The sequence below is a fragment of the Patagioenas fasciata genome, chromosome 1, assembly GCF_037038585.1.
Source record: "Patagioenas fasciata isolate bPatFas1 chromosome 1, bPatFas1.hap1, whole genome shotgun sequence".
In the NCBI taxonomy this organism is placed as follows: domain Eukaryota; kingdom Metazoa; phylum Chordata; class Aves; order Columbiformes; family Columbidae; genus Patagioenas; species Patagioenas fasciata.
Window position 1 is genome coordinate 125,892,795 of NC_092520.1, and position 21,799 is coordinate 125,914,593.

A 21,799-nucleotide genomic window follows, 5' to 3' on the forward strand; every position below is an offset into this window, starting at 1 on the left:
ATCCCTCACTATCACACAGAGATTACTCATTAAAAATGCAGAGAAAGTTAACAAATTCTCTGAGATTTAACTAAGTTAGAGGCAATAATACAAAAAAAAGTCCCTTGTGACACCACATTTCCAACAAGCCTCACAACACTGGGAAAATGCATGAAAAAGGCTACAAAATTCAGAACCCTGCATGAGTCTGCAAGAACCATGAATACGAGCAGCTTTTCCAGCCAATGTGACAGTCTCAAAATGACAAACCCTTTTCTGCCTGCCTACTGGCTAGCCTCCACTCCTCTTTTCTTCTTTTGAATTTTCCCCAACTTAAATTGAATGCAAATAAGCCAGGTGTGGTCCCCAGAGCAGTAATCTGCAGATAGTCCCCACCGAGTTCCCATAGCAACTTGCACAGCTGGTCATGAGAAAGAGGTTGTATCTGCTTCATATTGGCTACAGAGTTTAAACACTCAGTGAGCAAAATACCAATTACAGCATCTTGTAAAGGAAACATCTACTAAAAAGCACATCCATTTTTCCTTGATTAATACAGGAAAATAAAACTCTGGATAAGCTCGTAGTTCGGCAACTGCTCAGCATGTAAGGCGGGTATCTGTTATTTACAATAGATGATGCCTGCGAAGGAAATGGCTTCTCCTGCTGCAGAACGCTGAAGTATAAGGAACACTACAGCATTTAGAAAATCCCTGTCATTCTGTACATTGCTATCAAGAATAAACAGCTCAAAGAGAGAAGTCAAACCCAAATCCAAATCCTTCTGGTCAAGTTAGACTTCCACAAGACAGCAGCTCTCTGAGAAGGGCTTTGTAATATTTCCAATTTTAATTGTACTCTTTCTGTATCAGCTTTCTAAGTCTCATTCTAAAAATCTGAAGTTATCCTGTGACCGACAAACAAAAAATAGTCCATCATGTACAAATGTTATCCTTGTTCCTTACCTACAGTCACGTATCTCACCTTCTATTCATTCCACTCCTTTCTGTGTCCTGCACACATAGCTGGCTGCTTTCACCCACATCCAAGCCTGCAACTCTTCTCCTTTAAGCTGCACCCTAGCCTTCTCACTGTGCCCCCTTCCATATCTGCTGGCTGAACAACAGGTAGAAGGCACTGAGGCTCATTTGGAATCATGGCTGTACTGACTGGTCATGGGCATGTACTTATTGGTCAACTGACAAGATAAGGACAGCACTTTCTCTGCTTTTCATTTAGCATAGCTACGAATGGAACATCTCTCCTCATACTGTGATTGCAAGTAAGAACAACCTCACAGGCTTAAGGAAATGGGCCTGTGTATTCCAGCTAATAACCTATAGCTAGATGGAGAGTAGGAACCAAATCCTGATGTTTAGGTAGAGTGAGGGAACACAGAAGGTACATAAGATACTTCCTCTCCAAATTTTCTTCCTCCCACAAATTACAACTCAAAGTCTTCTCAAGGCAAAGGATGTTAATAAACACTAAGCAACCCTCAAAGGATTTTTCTCTCCCATGAATCTGCATCAACAGGCGCCCCTGTAAACTTTCAGGAGCCAGCCTGCAGCAAGGAATCCCACAGCTTAAGTACACATTGAAGAACTTCCTATTTGTTTTCAATCAATCTTCTTCTGTAGCATCACTTGATTTCCCCTAGTTCTTGCACAAAAAGAGACTGGGAACTGTAAGCCTCTATTCACCCCTCCATGACACTTCACTGACTTCTGCCATATCCCCCCCTTAGCTCTATCTTTTCTAGGATGAAAATCTCTAGCCTATACAGTTGTTCATAAAGAGCATCAATGGCTTCCTTACAATGCTGCGTAATGCTGTTTTTCTACATCTTTTTCACGTAGGGGGAGAAGAGCTGCAAAGTACAGTACCCAGGAGAAAGCAGCAGTAATAGATTGTGGTACGATGCTATTTTTTTCTTGTATTGCTTTGCACTCTGTTCTTTTCCTGGTAAATTATAGCATTTGATTTGCTTTTTGACTACTTGTTGAGCATGAAAACGCAGTAGTTATTTCCATGAAGAATCATAACATTAAAAAGATCTCATATCTGGAATGTTAAGAGTGCCTATACTACTGCATATAAAGTCAGGATCTTATCTCTAACTTAATCACCTCTTCCAGGAAAACTACAGGAGCTTAGTGTCATTGAAACATCATTTGTTCAATTTGGTCAATATTGGTCAACTGTTTATAAGGAAGAGAGGAAAGGTAAAGTCTCCTTCCTTATGAAATCTGACTAACAAAATAACAACATGATGCTTATCTGTTTCCAAAAAAAAAAAAAAAGCAGGTAGCTGATAAGGAATAGTATCAGTCAGTTCTGTTTGTGCTGACTTTACAAAATGCCTGTTCTTGTACCAGTACATCTCCCTGCAAGCAATTCCTATTTTTCCAGGAGGGCAAGGCAAGCTTACCCAGGAACATTCAGCTTCTAACTACACAAGAGGTCACCATTAGGCTAGTTGTCTGTAAATTTATGTATGAAAGGAGAAATACAAGCAAACAGGAACAGTTTGTGCACATTGGGAGTTCGCGGTAATTTTTATTCATCCATCAACATATGTAAGACTCTGCACACCTGTGAGCTTTATCCATTATCCCACCTTAATCTATCACTAACTTGAAAACTGCTCATTTGCTCAAGCAATTTTAGTTTTCTTCTCTACCCTTTCTGCATTCCCTTCCAAATTTCTTTTCAGATAAATCTGTAGTGCTTCAATGAAACAGCTGAGCTGGTGGCATTAAAACAACCAGGGAAACACACAAAGCTTTAACAGGGTACAACCACCAAGCAAGTGAAACATGCCATTTAGTGTTAAAAATTATGACTGTAAGTCCACTCAATTGGGAAAAAAAATAATCACAATTCATTAGAAGGAAAAAAAAGTAGTATTTCTCCACAGGTCTGGCATAGTATAAGCTTTAAGAACCATATATATGAACATGAACAAACCATCGTATGTTAACAAAAGCTGAAGAACTAAAACCCAAAGGCTCTTGGTTTGTATTGCAAGCAATAGGTTCACACAATTTACAGAAATAAATGAAATAGACGTACAGACGACAGAGTCTGGAATCTGAGAAGCTGAAAAATGAAGAGATTTTACACTGGATGTGAACATGTCATTTTGAAAGAATTTCAAGTGTAGTACCAGTAATACTGGTCTGACAAATAAACATGTAATGTCAGGTGTTAACGAGGAGATACTCCAAATGCAAACATGGATGTGCACGCACACACACAGGTCTTCTATACCAAAGAGGGTGGTTTTGTACATCTTAAAAATACAGAAGATTTAAGCACATACTGATTCTGTCCTCTACAGCTCTTACCTCTGCTATAGCTTCTATTCATGACAGTTGATGCATGCTGAGGACAAAGTTACCCTGAAATTGCCCACAGATAATTAAAATGACATTTGGACAGATCAGCACTAACCCTACACATGGTACTTACTTTCAAACAACTTAAATTGGGGGTGGAGGGGAAGGGAAAAGGTAACAGGGAAGAGGTTACAACGTAGGTAATAGTTTTGACTTCTGAAGAGACTTGGAGATAAGCATAGCATTTTGTAATAACAGAAGACTATTAAGCTCTTCTGTGTAATTTAGGCCTCAATTTCCAGGTGATGGATTAGATGAAAAACACTATTCTGATTAACACACTCCAAGAGATGGAGCTATACCATTTTCTCAGCTTTAGCTGTTAACTTGAAGTCCCTTTTTTATAAGTATAAGGCATGCTTTAAGACTGAACTCACCTAGGATCAGTTTCCAGCAACTGGAACTTGTTATGCACCTTCGGCTGGTTAAAGAGGCTTCCTCAAACAGAAGTTCCCTTATGTACTGTGAACAAGTCCACGCACACTCAGCCCAGCTTGGTTTAACCAAAGATTCTGAATTTTAAATTCAGTTTGGCAGGGTTTGCATACTCTGAATCCATCACGACTGTTCTCAGAAACATCTTTGGTTTTGTTAGCAACTCTTCTGATGTTTCCTAGCAGCACCATGAGATTAGTCTCAACTATATTTATAATTCAGGTATTGTAATTGTTATCATATGTACAGTCTCACTCTAAAAGCCACTCACTCCAGATTGCAATTCATCGCAATTTAATTAATTTTTCGAGTCTGTGTTTCAGAGTACAGGTTCCTCTTCCAAAAGTGGAGTCTACATCTCTTTTGCTAGATGTTTAGCAGACACTGTATTTGGCTAAATTAAATACATGGTTCATTTCACAGAAAAATCAGTGAATCTTAGATCACTTTGTAGTAACTAATCTGATAGTTGCCACCCCAGTCTTTGCATCCTCTGAAAACTTTGCCAAAGTTTCTACATTCCTTCTTTAGCACTGGCAGATACAGAAGAGTACTTCCTGAAGAAAAAGACACAGCTAGTAGGTTTTGACTTTCCATTAACAGCTATATTGAGATTTTTCAGTTATCCCATCCTTAATCCTTTTAGTAGGTGTTACTATTGATTTTGTAACACTTTAATTTGATAATCAATGAAGTAAGCCATTCTAAATCAGATACATTATAAAAGAGTGCATTTTATCAATACAATTACACAACAAAGCTTTAATCTTAACAAGAACTGAGAAAGCTTACAGCAAATTCATCTGAAGAGACTTTCCCTCCTATCCCAGAAAATCATATAAATTGACATTAGATTATTTTTATTGACCAAAAATTGTCTATGAGCAAATAAAATTATCTAGTCACTCACATAAGTGCAACTGGCCTCTAGCTTTTGAAACAGACCTGCCCCATTTTTTCACATTATTGACTCACTCATTTTTCTACCCCTTCTCTGCTGCTTCCTTGGCCACTTTAAGATTTACTGAATGACATCAACAAATACATAACATCAACAAATAGAGAAAATCCTTTCCAGTCACTGTATGTTACTAAATGCAAGCTGCCTCATCCTGCAGATTTTAGAAGTTCAACTCAAACAATCCCAAGCACTCCTCTCTCCCCCCATTCCTGTTTACTTCAAGAACAGCATTTTCTCTCTGTTTTTAGGAAACACTTAAGGCCACTCAAAGGAAGGTAAGTATCCAACCAGGTTCTCACTTGTGATCCTGATGTTACAGAGTTAAGAACATGTATGACCCTTTCCTGATGAGCAAACAAGGGAATTTTCAGTCATGTCAGCTCAACTCAGTAAACTTGTGGGGGAGGGATGGAGGATCTCTTAGAACAAATTAAGAAGTGTGAAAAATCGTGAATGATCCATGTCAGAATGTAAGGTCTCATCTTTGCATGTTTCAAAAAGTGTCTGTGGACTACAGCTCCAGGGGCTGCTCAGCCCACCTAAGAGCAAGCTCTCATCAAAGGCCAGGGCTGGAGAATCTCACTGTTTCCTCTTTTTTGGAGTTGGTCGAGTGTTTTGGCACTGCTTCATCAGGCCATAGAGGTGTTTAACTAGTACAAGAACTTGCTAAGACAGAAGCAGGGGGTAGTTGGAGAGCAGAGGAAGAGGTGCTGCTTCTTTTGACAGCAAGCTGCTATGGTGGTTCACTTTGCCTCATGAAATCCCATCTGCATAAATACTCATCCTTTATCTTACAACCATAATTATATTGTGTTATATGTAAATTTTGCAGCAGAGGAATTTACTGGCACTGCTTTAGCTTTATCAGCTGCTAAATATCAGTTGGAAAAATAAGGTAGGGTATTGTTCCAAACAATTCCTTGTGTACTTGTACTCCCAATAGCCTGAGAAAAGTAGATACTGTAATTTCACATAACTACATCAGACAATGCTTCCCAAACCATGCTGCTGTCTGTGCTCCTTATTTGCTAACCAGGACATAATCACCTTGGAGAGAAAACATAGACTGTTATTTCAGAAGGAGGGTACAGTGAGCAAACTGACTAAGCTGAAGCTGTAGCTGGGACTCCTAGTCTCCCAAGTCAACAGAAAGTTATTGAGGACCAGACTCCCCAGCTGGACTCCTCTCTGACTCATCTGGGTGGGCTGGAGGTGGGGGGGAAGCCATGTAAAGAATTTACTATGTTCATCGTACAATAAACTTCTTTTATAATGTACAGCATCCTTTTAAATAGCAGAGTATGGACAGTTACTTGACTGTCAAGTAGCTTTTGTTGATGGAAAATAGATACCAGGTAGCAGAGGTACAATTTAAATGAGTCATCATCACTGAGCTTATTCTTTGATTTCCCTCATTTCTATATTATTTAACAAGTATCAGCCATCAGTATTTGTGCATTTCATCTAGATCTGTTCTCTTATCTATTTGGCTGCAACAGTCAACAGATACACTCCAACATCAGGAAGGCCCTTCAAACTGTTCCTCACAATTCCCCCTTCACTCTGCAAGCTGGGAATCTTAGAGCATTACTTCAGCTTACATATAATCTATCCTACCTGCAGAATGAATCATCAGTTGGACTATTAAATTAACAGTACATTAATAATTTATTTCTTTTTGTCCTGCCTCATTACAGAAACATACAATATCATATTATGGCCCCTTTCACTGCTGCTGAGCTCACCTTGTTTTTAACACCAATTTCTACTAATAGATTTTTATTATCACACTTAAAACTGGAGATTATGTTCAGTTCTACATCATGCGCCCACTATTTTACCTGTTAAAATTCTGAGTGGTAATATTAATACCACTGACCTCCTCAGCACAGATTTCACATTCCAAAATCTCACTTACAATTTTCATCATAGACTCCTATTGCAAATAACCACCCTTGTTACTATTTCTTTGTCAAGTTTCTGGTTCTGCTTTGATTATGGTAGACCCTATCCTTTCCCCAAAGGCTCTCTCTGTTGGAAAGAGATCTTGTGCATAACTAAATTCAAGCTTTGCTTCCCTAAACAGTCTTTTCATCTACACATTTCTACTCAAATCAACAGATAGCATCTGTTTAAGTGGTCATAAGAACTGCTTCAAAGGGATGAATCGCCTAGCCTAAAACTTGCCTATGATTAATACTAGGTACAAGAAACCTCACAGTGGACACCCATGGAACAGCCTACTTATGAGAGAAGTTTCTTCCTAATCCCCTTTGGTTAGCACTTTATTTGTTCCCTGTTGTATAATGGTTTTTCAATTCTATACAAAGGCTTTACAAAGCTTTCATTTAACCTAACATAATGTACTGTAAATGAATAATCCCTTTTCTTTCCTGATCCTGTTAATCTTTTGGCCTCAGTTACATCTCACAGCAGTGAGATGCAAATGTTAATTATGCAAGAAGTATAAGATCTGTATTTTGATTTCCATCTGTCCAATACGAGTCCAGCACAACAGGCGGATAACTGAGTGCTTTCCAATCACCATGGGAACATGATTGCCAGGAACATACCAAGAACAACATTTCATATTGACTCCCAGAAACCCCAGTCAAGTACCTTCTATCTGTTAGAGCCTCCTTTATCTCCTTTGTTGATGCATATTTTTTCACAAACTCCTGATTATTCTCACTGTAACTCAATCTTCCTCAGCACTGAAGAAACATTGTCTTAGTCTAACTCATGCAACATCTCCTCCTTTTTAGCATTATGTATGTTGTGCTGGTTTGACTGAAAACAAGTCAATTTTCTTAACGCATTTAGAAACCTACCTTTTTTGTAGCTAGCAAAGTTGTCATTTGAATTTAGTTTGAGAACAAGAAGATAACACACAGAGTTGTTTTAATTGCTCTGGTTTGAGACCCAAGGACATTCTGAGCACTCTGCCCACAGGTGTGAGGTGGCTAGTAAGGGGGGCATAGTTGGGGCAGACCTTGACGGACATCCAGACTGATCAATAAGAATATTCCACGCCATCAGTGTCATGCTTCATATTTAAGGAGAGTCGGGATCTTCCGCTTTTTCTCTCTGCTGGAGTCAGGACAGAGACCTATTGGGGGGCAGTTCTGTTTGGGACTTTCTTTAGTTTGGCCTTTTGCCATCCTGCTGTTTTGCAGAGGCCTCCGAGCCTGTCTTTTTACTCTTTTCTCTCTTTGGAATTGGCTGTTCGGGACCAGGTCCTGCTTCCTGGGAGTGGTTGCTCGATGCGGACAGAGTTCGTGAGGAATTGCATTGAGTATCTTGTATTTTATATTCTATTTTATAAATATATATTTACTAGTAGCATATTAGTACTTGGTTATTTTATTAAACTGTGTTTATCTCAATCCAGCTTTCTTCCTTCCCTTTCAATTCTCTCCCCTATTTGGAGGGTGAGGAGGAGGGCAAGTGAGTGGCTATTGTGGTGGTATTGCTAGCTTAGGTTAAACCAGGACAATGTCAATTATCTCATCTGGCTGTGGAAGTAGTTGAAACATTTTATAAACGTGACAGTGAGAACATGAAGTTGCAAGCTGACCCCCTTTTTCCCTGGCCATATCTCCCATAGAGCCATACCAGCATTAGACCAACCGCACAGTTGGTCAGTTTAGTGAGTTCAAAGAACTGGGTGGCATAAAATTAACCCTTCTGAGAAATAATTTCCGCAGCTCAGCTCCCCAAACTGGATGACTACAGGGTCAGATTAGTGCAATTGAGCAAACGCTGCTGGGGCTGGACCTGAAGAGAATCAATCTAGTTTGGTTTAAATTGTTTAAACCACAGCCTCACAATACATGTAGATTCTATAACCAAACCAATATAATGACTGTCTACTACTGAAACAGAAAGTCCTCATTTTCTTTCCTTCCCCTAGTCACAACAAGATAGCTCTACCTCTTCTCTCATGCTGGCCCTGATGCTCACCTAGCCGGAGGGAGAGACAGCTTGACTTGGCAATCCAGAAGAAAATTAACTTGATAAAAAGCTAACAGAAAATTATTTTCCTATCAAGTTAAATCAGCTATGTATGAAAGTCAAAGACTGAAAACAGACACAAGGACATGGGCTGAATCACGAAGCAGTGCGAGACAGGCAGGAAATGGTGTGTCCTTCCAGTGGCATGAAACTTTAAAAGGTTTGTGTTATAATTTCAGCGTGAGGGTGAAGAGACGGGGTACAGCAATGTGATGGCTCACCTCTGTTAAAAGAAGGCCACACTCCCCACCTGGATTTCCCACCATTACTGGTTATGTCACACTGCCTTTGTCACTAGTGAGCCCCTTCCAGAAGGGCATATAACTTGCCAGAATGGTAGAAGACTTTCCAAGGGAAGAAGAGTAGGCAAAATGAAGAGGCTGAGGGTAAGGAGTAAGGGTAGTACCATTTCAGCTACACAGAGCTGTTACATTGGCTTGGTTGTGCTTGGAACCATAACTTAAGCATATACACTTTCAGAAACAGCAGTGTATTATTATACTATTAAAGTGCCTAAAAAATTATTTTGTAATCAGATGCACATATATAAGACTCACTCGAGTCACCACCACTGCTATTGGTAGCAAATAAAGGATTGGACCACTACAATAAAGCATTGGACTGTGACCACCCAGAAGTCTTGCACTGCAAAACGCACTTGTGCTCCTTTATGTTTTCAGCTTCCTTCAAAGACAAGGCAATGTACAAAATCCAGTGCATCAAACCATGCCAAGAGAAAGCAACAGAAGACATTGCCAAGGTATCAAGACATGCTTTGTCAATACCGACTCAAGACAGCTGAAGTAATGCTCATCTCTTTAAATGACTCATTAGGTTTTACTGATCAACAGCTGATAAGCATGTTAAAAATCGGCTGATACATTGCCCTGACTGCAAAAAAACACAAGGCTGAGTTCTAGCAACTCTCTTACCAGCAATAGAGAATGAAAAGGCATCCATTAACTTTTTGGTTTTTTTCTAGGATGGTTCTACTGTCTACCAAGATAGTGAAGAACACGACAGAGCCCACCATATTACAAACACATTTATTTTGGGTTGAACTAGAATCTTATATAATATTCTAATAGAGGAAGTTCACAGAAAAATGCTGGCACAGCACTGCTCAACTTCAGAGTTTTCCTTAATCTCTCTATTTACATACTACCTACTTTCTCAGATCAAAAGCTTCTAAGAAAATTTGATGGATAAACATTATTTTCACATTTTGGTAAAAACTTTTTTCCCTTGAAAGGACAGGAGATAGAAATGTTCTTAAAATACAGGCAGTGGCAATGTAATTCAATGGGCAACAAAACTAGCAAAGGTTATTTTCCCAAGTATTTCTATTTTGCAGTTGTTGAATTTTTTTTTTTTTTAACCAGATTATGATTAAAGCAAGAGTTTGACCATTTCGATACACCAGAGACTCCACCTACAAAAAAGCTGTTCTGCATGTCCTAATTTCCAGAAAAGCTTAAAATCTGTGTTACCTCAGAACAAGAATTCATGTGGCAGAGAAGCCATCTTTTCAGCAAGCATTTCTTTTGGCAACCACGTCTTCTGAATCAAATTCCCTGCCTCTGCATTTGTTTCCACCCCTGCTCCACTCCCTCAGTTCTACCAGTTTGATAATTTGTACAGTCTCCCAGGAACAAGATTAAAGAACTGACTGACATTAAAAAAGTAACCATACAGCTCACTATACAAAAGATTTGCCTACCTTAAGGGCACATTATGTATGCACACAACAGATTAAGGATGAGATTCTCTGATTTATTGAACTTCTCCTGTGATAAGTTTGTTTATAAAGGTCTCTTCTCTCCATTAATTTTCCAATAAGTGATTAGTCATATTCTTTCTGAATTCTTTCCTTGTATGAGAACAGTAACAGAATTTCTTCTACTTGGCCATCCACTGGGGAATACATAGAACCCAGCCTCCCTGAGACTTCCCCACTCCTGACAAATGTGACCAACTAGACAGCAGATGGAAAAATTTTAAGCGATGGGATTAACAATCAGCATAATCAATCTCAACTTTCTTTGGAAACCAGGCTTAAACATCCCCTTGCCCAAAAAAGTCCTGCCAACCTATGAGGTTTAATAAAGCTCATAGGCTTTTAGTCTAAAATCTGTTAGAGCCAGCAAACAGGTTAACAAACAACAAAAATATATGCCCAAAGAAAGAAAATATGACCTTTTGTCAATATGTCATCTGTTTCCCTGACACCTAAAAACTAGGTAAAGGCACATTTACCCTCTTCTTAAATATTTCTTTCTGTTCTCTCCCATTCTATAATACGCTGTGGGTTTATTTCATAGCCTCTCACACCCAACTTGAGGGACAGGCCATGCTCTTAAATCTACCTTATTAGCTTCACAAATGTATGGTACACCAAGGTCAAGGTATACGTAAAAAATTCCTAGGGCTCAAAGCAGGTACAAAGAATGGAAATGCTTGAAATAAAGGCTGAAATAGTATGTGCTCTAGGAAGGCATGACTCAAAGAACCAGATTCACACAAAAGGGAAAAGAAAACGTTGCACTCCAATTTAATCAAAATCCACTGGACACAACAGCTGACTCCACAGTCCTGGTGACCTGAGGAATAATCTTATTAGTTATACGGAAATAACCATTTTCAAGTTCCAGCTTCCATTCCTCCCTACTTCCCTACCTTGCTCACAAAGAGGAAGTAGTTTATACAAGCAGTATTGTTACAGTTTCCTCCTCAATAAATTATCTCGAAATGAATAAGAAAGTTCCCTTCCTTTATTTGGAGCAACATGCTTTTTAAAATACTGCATGCCAAAGTACAAAAATAATCATTTTAATTTTAAAGCAGCACTGGTACTTGGAACTTCACCACACATCAGACAAACTCAAAACACATCTGAAGAAACAATATTGGAAGCTTCATCACACGCATTTCCACAAAATTTAGATTTCAGTACCGTTTACATAAATTTAGCAGGAGTGGAGTAGGCATAGCTGTCTCAGTAATGCATTCAGTATCTGCTGCACAACACTTCGGTTGTGTTCAATTTTCACCTGAAAAAATATAGCTACCTGTGAAGGCAAACTACAATACATTACACAGTATATTTTACGCACCAGTAAACAGTAGGAAATGTTTCTATTATTTTAATAGCATTTTGCCCATTTTTATACAGCATACTTTCAACTTGTGCCTTACGAGCAAAGAGAGAACATAAAAGTGATGCTACTTTTGTTTAATACACAAGTAGGTTCTGACTACCTGCAAGTTCTATTAACTTTGCCACTGACTAGCAAAACTGTTGAGCAGCACAAGCATTTAAGCAGCTTACTATAGGCAAAGCAATACAAACACTATATAATACACATCTGGTTTGTATTTGGAAGATTGTTTACCATTACGAGTTGGTTTTTATATTATGAAGAACTTCAGTTTTAGATGTATGAATGGCATAAATTACTATCCCAGCCCAGAAAACCTTCAATTCTTCAAAATAAAACAAAAAAGTGAAAACTTAAAGCTGTCCCCTTATTAATATCAGAATACTTCAACAGAAAACAATACAGTAACTCAGCACAGAATACAACCACATATGCTCATTTTCTCCATGAAACCCAAGGTAACTGAGCTCTGCAGTCTTCACTGGATTAATTATTTCTCTACCCTTGCCCTGTGCAAACTCCAGCTTCCTTTGAACCAAAGACCTTTATGGTTCGAGTCCCAGGAGATGTTGGGAAGGTGTTCTCAGTGGAGCAAACATTTCCAGAGAAATCACACTCTGATTCGAGAGAATTCATTTCTTTTGGCCTTTGGGGGAACACCGCAAGTCCCATGTATTTGTTCAAGTCTTTACCTAGCAAGAGCTGAATCCCTTCTAGGCTCTGTCAGGTTCATGCTGATCTTGCAACATCTGGCTGTGTACAGGCACATTGTTCACGTATTTTTAATTTTGTACATCAAGTAATCATAACCCAATCTTTTAAAGAATGCTGGTTTTCAGTCCTTTAAGAAATAAATTTAAGACAACCTTCAAGTAATACTGAGTCAATTCTACAGAGTTAAAATATAATATTTTGAGCAGCACAAAAACAGTTGACTCATATTAAACAAAAAATATACATCTAGTAAGTCAAGGTGAGGTAAAGCTTAAAAGACTGGAGCAGAATGCTGCATTGGCATGTGAACCCCTTCTAATATTGACAATCACAAAAGGCATTAACAAATAGGAAAGGCGTACCAAGTGGCACAGAAACAATTTTTATAAGTTTGAAATATTAACTCTTTTGTTCAGGAAAACATAAGAAAAAGTTAAAAAACACAACCAAACAAGCAAAAAACCCCCCAAAACAACAAAAGGCTGCAGAGGAAGAGAAAGAAATTCACTTAAGAGCAACTCTTCCATTTTGAACAGCCACAAACATTTCAAGCACCTGCATCACAACTGCTCACATAATTAATCCAGCGTAGCAGTCGGACACAGCAATACTAAGACAGCCACAGTTGAGCAGTCTACAGTCTGGTATAAGGAAATTTTTCCTGAAGACAGATGCCACCCGGAGGAACAAAACCAGAAAAACAATCGGCTGCCTGACCAGAGGCAAGGCAAGGAGAGATGAGAACTGCAAGTCTCTCCCTCTCCCTCTCCTCCCAAGACTCCCAGCCTGTGTTCGCAGAACAAACCTGCACAGCAGACAGCGGCAGCAATTTTCCAAAGGAAGAAAAAGCAAGCCGCACTCCGGCTATGAGACAAGTAAAAGACAAAAACGACTGGCCTCTCAGAAAGGTCTGCAAGAAGAAAGCATGTGTGTTTCTACTAATAGAAAACACATCAGTAAATGCTACTTTTTGGTCACCTAGGATCACATGAGCATTCAGTGTGCACTAGTAAGCTAGAATACAGTGAGTTTTGCTCACTGTGATTTATTTTTTTTTTTAAGGGGACTGTCAGCACTGATTCTCTGTTTAGGAAACCTATGTTCTCTCAGCTGAGAAAATTTTGCCTTCTGGGGAAAAGAACTGTTTGGGCCATGCCCATAACTCCAACGGAAAGCTGAGCATCTAGACTTAACTGATAAGCGGTCACAAACACGAGAGCTTCATTTCTGTTCTACTTTCTTAAATCGTACATTAATACACACCGGGAAGCTTAGATCAGTCTGGAACAGTAATTAGTTCTGTTAATTAAGGTCTCCAAGTATGGATATGGAAGATATCCGCAAGACTTAGATGTACAATTGCATACTGCAGGACTACTTTTTTCCAGTGTGGGCACTATGTCCAGAAACAGAATGCAGGACCAGAGTGCTGAATCCTCGACAGCAAATACCATGATGCAGCTCTGAAGTGCAAAAGTTATTTATACAACTCTCCGGACCTCACCAAGAATACTGAGAGTTACTTCAACACAATGTTACAATATCTGCTCATACAAATACATCAGCAACTCAGAAAAAAATCGGGAGGATGTTCCCTAAATGTAAACCACGGAGAACAGGCAAGAATAGACACCTCACATCTCTCAAGGTAACAGCTTAGGGCTACATTTTAAGAAGTGTTCTGCATTTGAAACCTTGCCTGAGAACATATTTTCCTGAATTCTAACACTAAAAACACATATCCAAAAAATAACGCAATAGACTCCTGGTCTGAAAATAAGAGCATAGGTAGGGAGATACATACAGAATGAAGGATTCAACTCAAAGGAATTCAGCATATGGCATTAGTTCTGTCCTATCTGGAAAGACTATTTCATGACTCTTTGCTACTGTTGTTGCTTTCAGCATGAAATTCCAATGGAAGGGTTTAATATTCCTATAAGATGAAAATCCTGATCTATCAAGAAAGAAGAAAAACCAAACAAACAAAAACAAAAAACAAAACTATAATGCTCACTGCTAATAAAATTCATCAACTTGAGGCACAGGAGACCTGGTTTCAGGCTTCACCATTTTAACATATGGGCATGCCATGAGAAAATCCACAAGAGATAATTAGGCACCCATCTTAGCCTGATGGTACCTTTAACAAGATAATTCAACAAGAGAGAAGTACTATATCTGAATATCTTTATAGACTTGCTCTCAGTGTCTCAGTTTATTATCTGTAAAAATCCTTCCTGCCTCACAGGATACTGTGAGGAAAGATCATGGGGCTCTCAGATACTGCAGCTGCACTGACAATGATCTAAACCAGGGACATGTGGCTTGATTTCAGTCCCAGAACAAAGATCAGCTAGAAATAGTTTTGAATGCAAGATAAGTCTTTAGAAATCTCTACATTCAGATGTGTAGCACCAAAACCACAGAAGGGTGGTAAAACCAAGCAGGGTGTAATGAGTAAGAATAACTTAAGACTGTGTCAGTCAGAACTCATAAGGAAAATAACCAAAGATGAAGAACTATAGCCAGCGGACTGCTTTGGTATAGCCGTTTTTTGTTTCTGTTGTTTGAGGGTTTTTGTTTGGTTGGTTTGGTTAGTGGATTAGGTTGGAGTGGGATTTTTGTTTTGAAGAAACAACTATATGTTTCACTTTCTAACAAAGTATGCAGTCTTCAGAATAGCTCACTGGATTTGACACAAGCAATCTGAATTAGGATGTCTGACAGTGCATTGCTGTAATTTTTAGAGACCACTCAGACCTGAAAAACATGGACAAGTACTGTTGAGATCAGATAGTCAAGTGACTAGAGACAAAAGAATCCAAAATGATAAGACTAAATCAAGACTAATTTTATCAATTATGTTCAAAAGCTCCAGAACTGGCTGCCACTGTCTCTATCTCAAACAATAGAAGTGTGGGGAAAAGGAAGGAGGGATGCTATAATGAAACAGCTTGACCAAGGTCACACCAGGAAGAAAAAACCAAACATAAACAAACACACACACAAAAAACAAACCACACAAAACAACGACAAAAACCCACACACCACACCACAAATAAAACCATTCCCAAAAACCCACAACAGAGCTGGAGGCAGAAGCCAGCACTTCCATGCCCAGTCAGGGCAATGAACCTGTCTTCATATTCCTGAAGACTCTAGAAACAGAAGCATGTGGAAAACACAATGATTCTTTTGTTTTAATCCAGGGGATGGTATGCAAAAAGAGGCAAGTCTCCAGCACCACAAGTTACGGTGTGTCAACAACCTGTGTCAAATAGCTGTGTGCTTGCAGCTCTAGAAAATAAATCAGATTAGCTTTATCCTTTAATAAAGGCAGATTACAGTCAAAAAGGTCTTGACCATTCTTATACATGGACAGTTACTGTATGCCCTTCAAAATAAGTGGTTACCAGAAGGTAATTTATTTGTATGTGAAGTCCTGTCTTCTTTTTTCTAATGCCCAGTCAGAACAGACCACACTGTCATGGCAAAACAGACAGGCAGTCCTTTCCTAAACCACTATAGCCTGAAAAATTCACCCACCAAAGAGGACTCTACTGAATGTGGTTGAATGAGTTTTGCTACACCAATTTCTAATTAATTTCACTTTTTGTTTTGCCCTCAAAAACAAAAACCTTGTCAGTAGACAAAACCACCTCTTCACAAGCTTGATAAGAGATACTTTTAACACACAGCAGAATAGTAAGAAACTTCGAAACTTTTACTCAGTGTTCAAAACCCAACATGCAACACTGGATCTTTTTGTAGAAGTTTCTATTTTATGCTGCTGCCTGAAAAAATGCTAAATACAGCAAACAAGTAACTTAAACATAAAATGAATAATCTCCATGTTATAACTTAAAGCAAGCTGGTGAAAAAGAGTCCATTCCAGTGGCAGAGAACTCAGAATAACCAGAGAACTAGAATAACCAACCTAGCATCTCAGAGCTCTGATAGCAAGCCTTTCCTGAATGACTGAGAGTTCCAAAATGAAGACAAACCCAAGAACCTTTTGGCAGCATCAGTGCAAAAGAAATTCCACTTCACACTACAGAATAGAGTTTTAGTTATAGAAAACCGTTTTAATCAAAGTATCAAATATTCAATCTGTAGGGTTCAGTCACATATGGTATCTTAACACTCAGGAGCATTCAGGATATCACAAACATGCTGAGATCTCGAAAATGTAATGGCAAAGTGACAATCTTCACAAGAGCTATGCTCAAATTACAAAGCTTGAAAACTAAAACCTTCTTAGAAAAATCTCTTCTATAGAGTCACAGGAGTTTAGGCTAAAAAACTGGCCATGGAAGCTAGAGAGGTATTTGGCAACAACATAACCATCTGCTGATGGCACCTGTGACCCCCACCACTGGCTCAGCAGTGTGAGCTGCCATTTGAACATCTGACCCTCTCCCTCCTCCATCTCAACATTTCCCAATCAAGTTGAGGGACTGTGTTGGCATGAGAAGGGCCAGATTATCTTGCTCTGTATTCCAGGTATATTTCAGCTGGTTTGAAGATCAGTGTATCTTCAAGAAACATTCAGCACTTTCTGAAGCTAGGGCATGGTTCTCAACTGAAATGTGTTTGTGCAAGTGCCAACATGGTGGTGTAAAAGCATTCAGCAGACATCACCACTTCTTTAAAATGTTCAGCTTATTTCAAGAGTAGCAATGTAAGTCTTTTCCATTGTGGGGCTCCACCTCAAGACCTTATGGTTGAAAATCCACAGTACCCATACAAGTAAGGAACATGGTTCCAAGTAATTAAAACTAAGCCTCTTGCTAGGATGGTCTTTCAACATTTATTTCAAGAAGTTTTTAAGGGAAGCCAAGTCTGTACTTTCTACTATGCATCACTGATCTTTTTACAGAAATTACCAAATAAAACTCAAAATTCAGGCCCTAAGACTGTTTTGTGCAGACATAAGATCAACAACTCACAGTGGTCCCTTCTGGGTGTACATTATGTTGTCTTAAAGAAAAAAGATGAGGAAGAATATAATCTGATGGAATTTAAAACAAGTTATCTACAAGATGTGCCTTGGGGGGGGGGGGGAGGGAACCATTCTCCCATTAGTGTTAGAAGGAACACTCAGAAGCTGCCACTCCATTTATTGTGTTGTGAAATGTATTTCTATAAAAACTTCCTTTTCATCTTCACAAAAATTCCAAATAGTATTTGATTGTATTACTAAATTGCATGATACAACCCCACTTACCCCACAAACTCTTATTCTACCTAACGTGGAACCTTTTAGTGCAGTGGTTCACAGACTTGGCAGTGGTGGTATGTGCATTACACTCAGGATACAGCACAGCTCCCAACAAACACATCTCCATGCTCATGATTGGTAGTTAACACTAACCAACATCTGCTGTAAACTACACCCTGGATGTGGCAGCTGCATCTCTTCACCCACTGCTCTACTTCCAGCAGCTGCTGTAACCATCCTGGCATGGTCAAGACCTGAATTTGCTGCTCAGCATCAGGGTGAAGATCTGCTCCCCGCGTCAGCCAAAGATCACTCTGATCAGTGAACAGAACATCCCTGCAGACAGACAGGGAGGGAAGGTTTGGCTCAGATTTGTACTTGTAGTCATCTTGCTCAGCCTCACATCTCCACTATGGAGTATGAGGACTCAGGTTAAATGACAATAGGAGAGGCTACCATGACAAATGGTGCATGGTAAGGGGGAGGGGAAGACAGAACAAAGGTTCATCTTCTGTACTCAGGCAGCTGTAGCCACTGCCATTAATCACAGCATCCACATCCACCACAAGTAGATGTACTACTGCTACCTACACAGTGTTCTACCTGAACATCTGACAGATTCCGTGTTACACAATCCATTCTCACATAAAATATGGATCATAATAAGCCAATTATATATGGAAAGTTCATTAAATGCCAGCATCACCTCCCTCCTCACACAGCAGGAAGCTAAGTAGGCCAATTACAAGTAGATGGGGAAGCAAGTTTAATTCCTTTGCAGGGAAGGGGGTATGCAAAACCTTGCTCACATATAGAGTGAAGAAAACACTGGTTGATTATATTCAATAACATTTATTGCAAAATTTCTTATGTAACATGATCAAGGGGGGGTGGAAATAAAACTTTCCATGAAAAGTCAGATTTCAAGGTGGATTTTCCTTGCCTTGTAATCTACAAAATACACCGAGATAACAATTGCTGTTATTTCTTTAAGTAGACTAGTTGACATTTTCTCTGGAATTATTATGTTCATAACAGTATACACTCATAAAAGCGTATCCTCCAGGACGTGAGATGGTAGAATTAAGAAGCAGTGCCAAAAACAGTGGGGCATTTTTCTGTTAATCATTACATATTTAACTGTGTTACACAAGCTAATAAGAATACTTCATGTCAGTGAAAATGCAGAAGTAGAAGATGAAAGCAAGCACAAATACCAAACAAAATACATATCTTTGAAAGTAAATTCTTTGGAAAGAAGTAGAAGTTGGGAGAAATTCCAAATCCCAAGAAATACTTGTATGCTTCACAATTTCCAGACAACTTAGGCAGGAATTATGCTATCCCACATCAATTATTTTAATTTTGTAAGACTCTGCCAAAAACAACAACAACAACAACAAAAAACAAACAACAAACTAACAAACAAAAAAACCCAACACACCACACCACAACTTCCACAAAAGATGTCCTTTAAACCGTTATCAAATGTTGTCATTTAATTACTAAGAAGTTTAGTTGCAATTTTAGGTTTAGGATGCAGTGCTTAACACTAGGTTTAGCTTTTTGTGTATGCATGCATACATTTCAGTGCTATTTTTAAACTTCTCTAAGGGCCTGACTAATTTCTTTTTAAAAGGTAAGCACTACAAGGTTCACATTTTAAACACACCTAGGTCTGAACCTTGGCTGATACTTTTCACCACAACTCTGGAAAACATAGCTGTCCAAACCAAAGAAAAATAAATAATCAAGAAGGGTTAAGAGGTTTTTTTAAATTCTTGTGGCATGCATTTCCTTATAACTCTGATTTAGCCCTATTTCCTTGTTTGATTTTTGAAACAAACAGGAAGAAATTATGGACTTCCCTGAGATACTTAAGTGTAGCTGGGGCACAGAGGCAACATGTTGAGAATAAAAGAAAACATCTGTATTTCCTTCCCATTCTCTTCCACCTGAAATAAATTCTTTGGCTGCAGTTTGTCTCCTTTTCTGGAAGCATTTACACAGTATCTAATGCTATCCACCACCATGACTACCCCTGGGGCTTTTATGAGGGTGGGAACAATCAGCATAAGAATTACTAGGGACATCAAAGAGACAAAACATTTATTGAAGAGGGAAGAGGAAGAGAGAGTGTGAGGTAACGAGGGTCCTACTGTATTTACCTTATGTGCCAAGCATGTGGACAGCAATAAAAACCATGTAGGGAGCAATTTTGGTCAGAGAAAGAACACGGCAGCCTAATGGGAGGCCTTTGTTCTTCAAAAGGGTCTCCTTTTCCCCTTTTGTGCTTCACTTAATTCATGGCATCTGAGCTGCTCTTGAACTTGACAGACAGAGAGAAGGAGGGGGGGAGATGGAGAAATGGGGAGACAGAGACACAAAGAAAGAAAAAAGAAAAAAGGACTTCAAAGAGTTTTCCTTTGAAAATTCAGTTGTGCTGTATGCGTTGCTGAAGGTTTTAGATTCAAAAAAGGACAGAAAACATTTCATATAATTTCATCACAGGGATAAATTGTCCAATGCTCTTAAGAAAGCTAGAAGAAAGGAACAGAACAAAAATTTTTTTAAAATAAATCTACCTGAGCTAAGGAATATAAATAAAATAGAATTACTCCCCTGGGTGATTTTTATTTATTTTCATGTTAAATCTTATTCTCAGTGGATCCCAATACATTTATCAAAATCTTATCAAAAACATCTGGTTTCCAGTAGTCACCTGAAAGGCATACATTTTCCATATAGCCCCACCAGAATTCCCAGCACAGCGATTCCAGAAGAGCCAGCGCCATCTGGGGGGCCAGCTCACAGCTGAACAAGCACCCACCGCATCTCTCAAGCCCAATGTAACGCTGCTCTCTGCAAACTGCTCCACATCCACAATTTTCTGAAAAATTCTTTATCATTACTTCAATAAGAACCAACACATATTAATTCTTCAAAAGACAAAGTGGCTTGAGCTTGGTTTTCTAAAAAAACAACATTAGAGTGTATCTGAGACAGGCTTCCAAGTTCAGTCCTTTCCTTTTTGAATTGCTTGAGCATGCTCCAATAGCTCACTAGCAGCAGTTAATATTAGCTCTCATAATATATTCGGCTTTTCACCTTCTTTAAATATCCATGCCATAGGCAATATTTATATGAAATAATTCATAACTGCAGACTGCACTTTCCTCAAGCATCTTTTTTTTGTCCGCCAGACCACCTCTTCCCCTCAATACTGTGCATCAACTACATCCACATAATTTATATGTTCCTTTGTGGATTTTTATCTAAGATGTATATACTGGAACTGTTTGTCAATAGTATTTGTAATAAAACATGACACTGCAAAATGTAGAGAGATTTATGTGTCAATATCATAATAAATTATTAATAATTGGTTGAAGTGAATTCAATAAAAGATTTTTAACTCATAAGGATTTTAAATTATCGACAATTAACCCATCTCCTTCCTGATTTACATATTCTGACAACATAAGCATCTACCTATTGCACACTATTTCCAGAGTGCAGAAAGTAACAGTAAATCCATAATGCAGCTTTCCTACTTGATAACACTCTTTTCACTACTTGACTATTCTAATTTGAGAACAGATCTTTTCTGCATTTGAACAAAAATCAACACTTTAAAATTCATTACATAACTTAAAACACTTCTTCCTTTCTCAGTTAGGACTATAAAGTACACCCATTTTAAGGATATGTATTTTAATGAGCCTGTAAAAGGTTAATTTAATTTAAAAGTCCGCAGGCATAATTAGACTATGCAAATCATACAACAAATCATGTTTATAAACTGACAAGCAAATAAGTCTCCAGCTCACTGTCAATGTAGCCATTAACAGCAGAGGTTGGTTGCCATTGTGCTTTATAGAGAGGTTTCTGTCTCACATTGTCAGCATATTTA

The 21,799-nt window shown here is 38.6% G+C and overlaps 2 protein-coding genes across 6 annotated transcripts in view; both read right to left on the reverse strand.

Moving 5' to 3' along the window:
• COX17 (cytochrome c oxidase copper chaperone COX17) overlaps positions 1 to 21,799 on the reverse strand; it is a 177,028-nt gene that overhangs the window by 63,259 nt on the left and 91,970 nt on the right. The window lies entirely within an intron of this gene.
• The window catches only part of POU2F1 (POU class 2 homeobox 1), a 111,412-nt gene that overhangs the window by 60,387 nt on the left and 29,226 nt on the right, over positions 1 to 21,799 (reverse strand). The gene's annotated exons all lie outside the window — the stretch shown is intronic.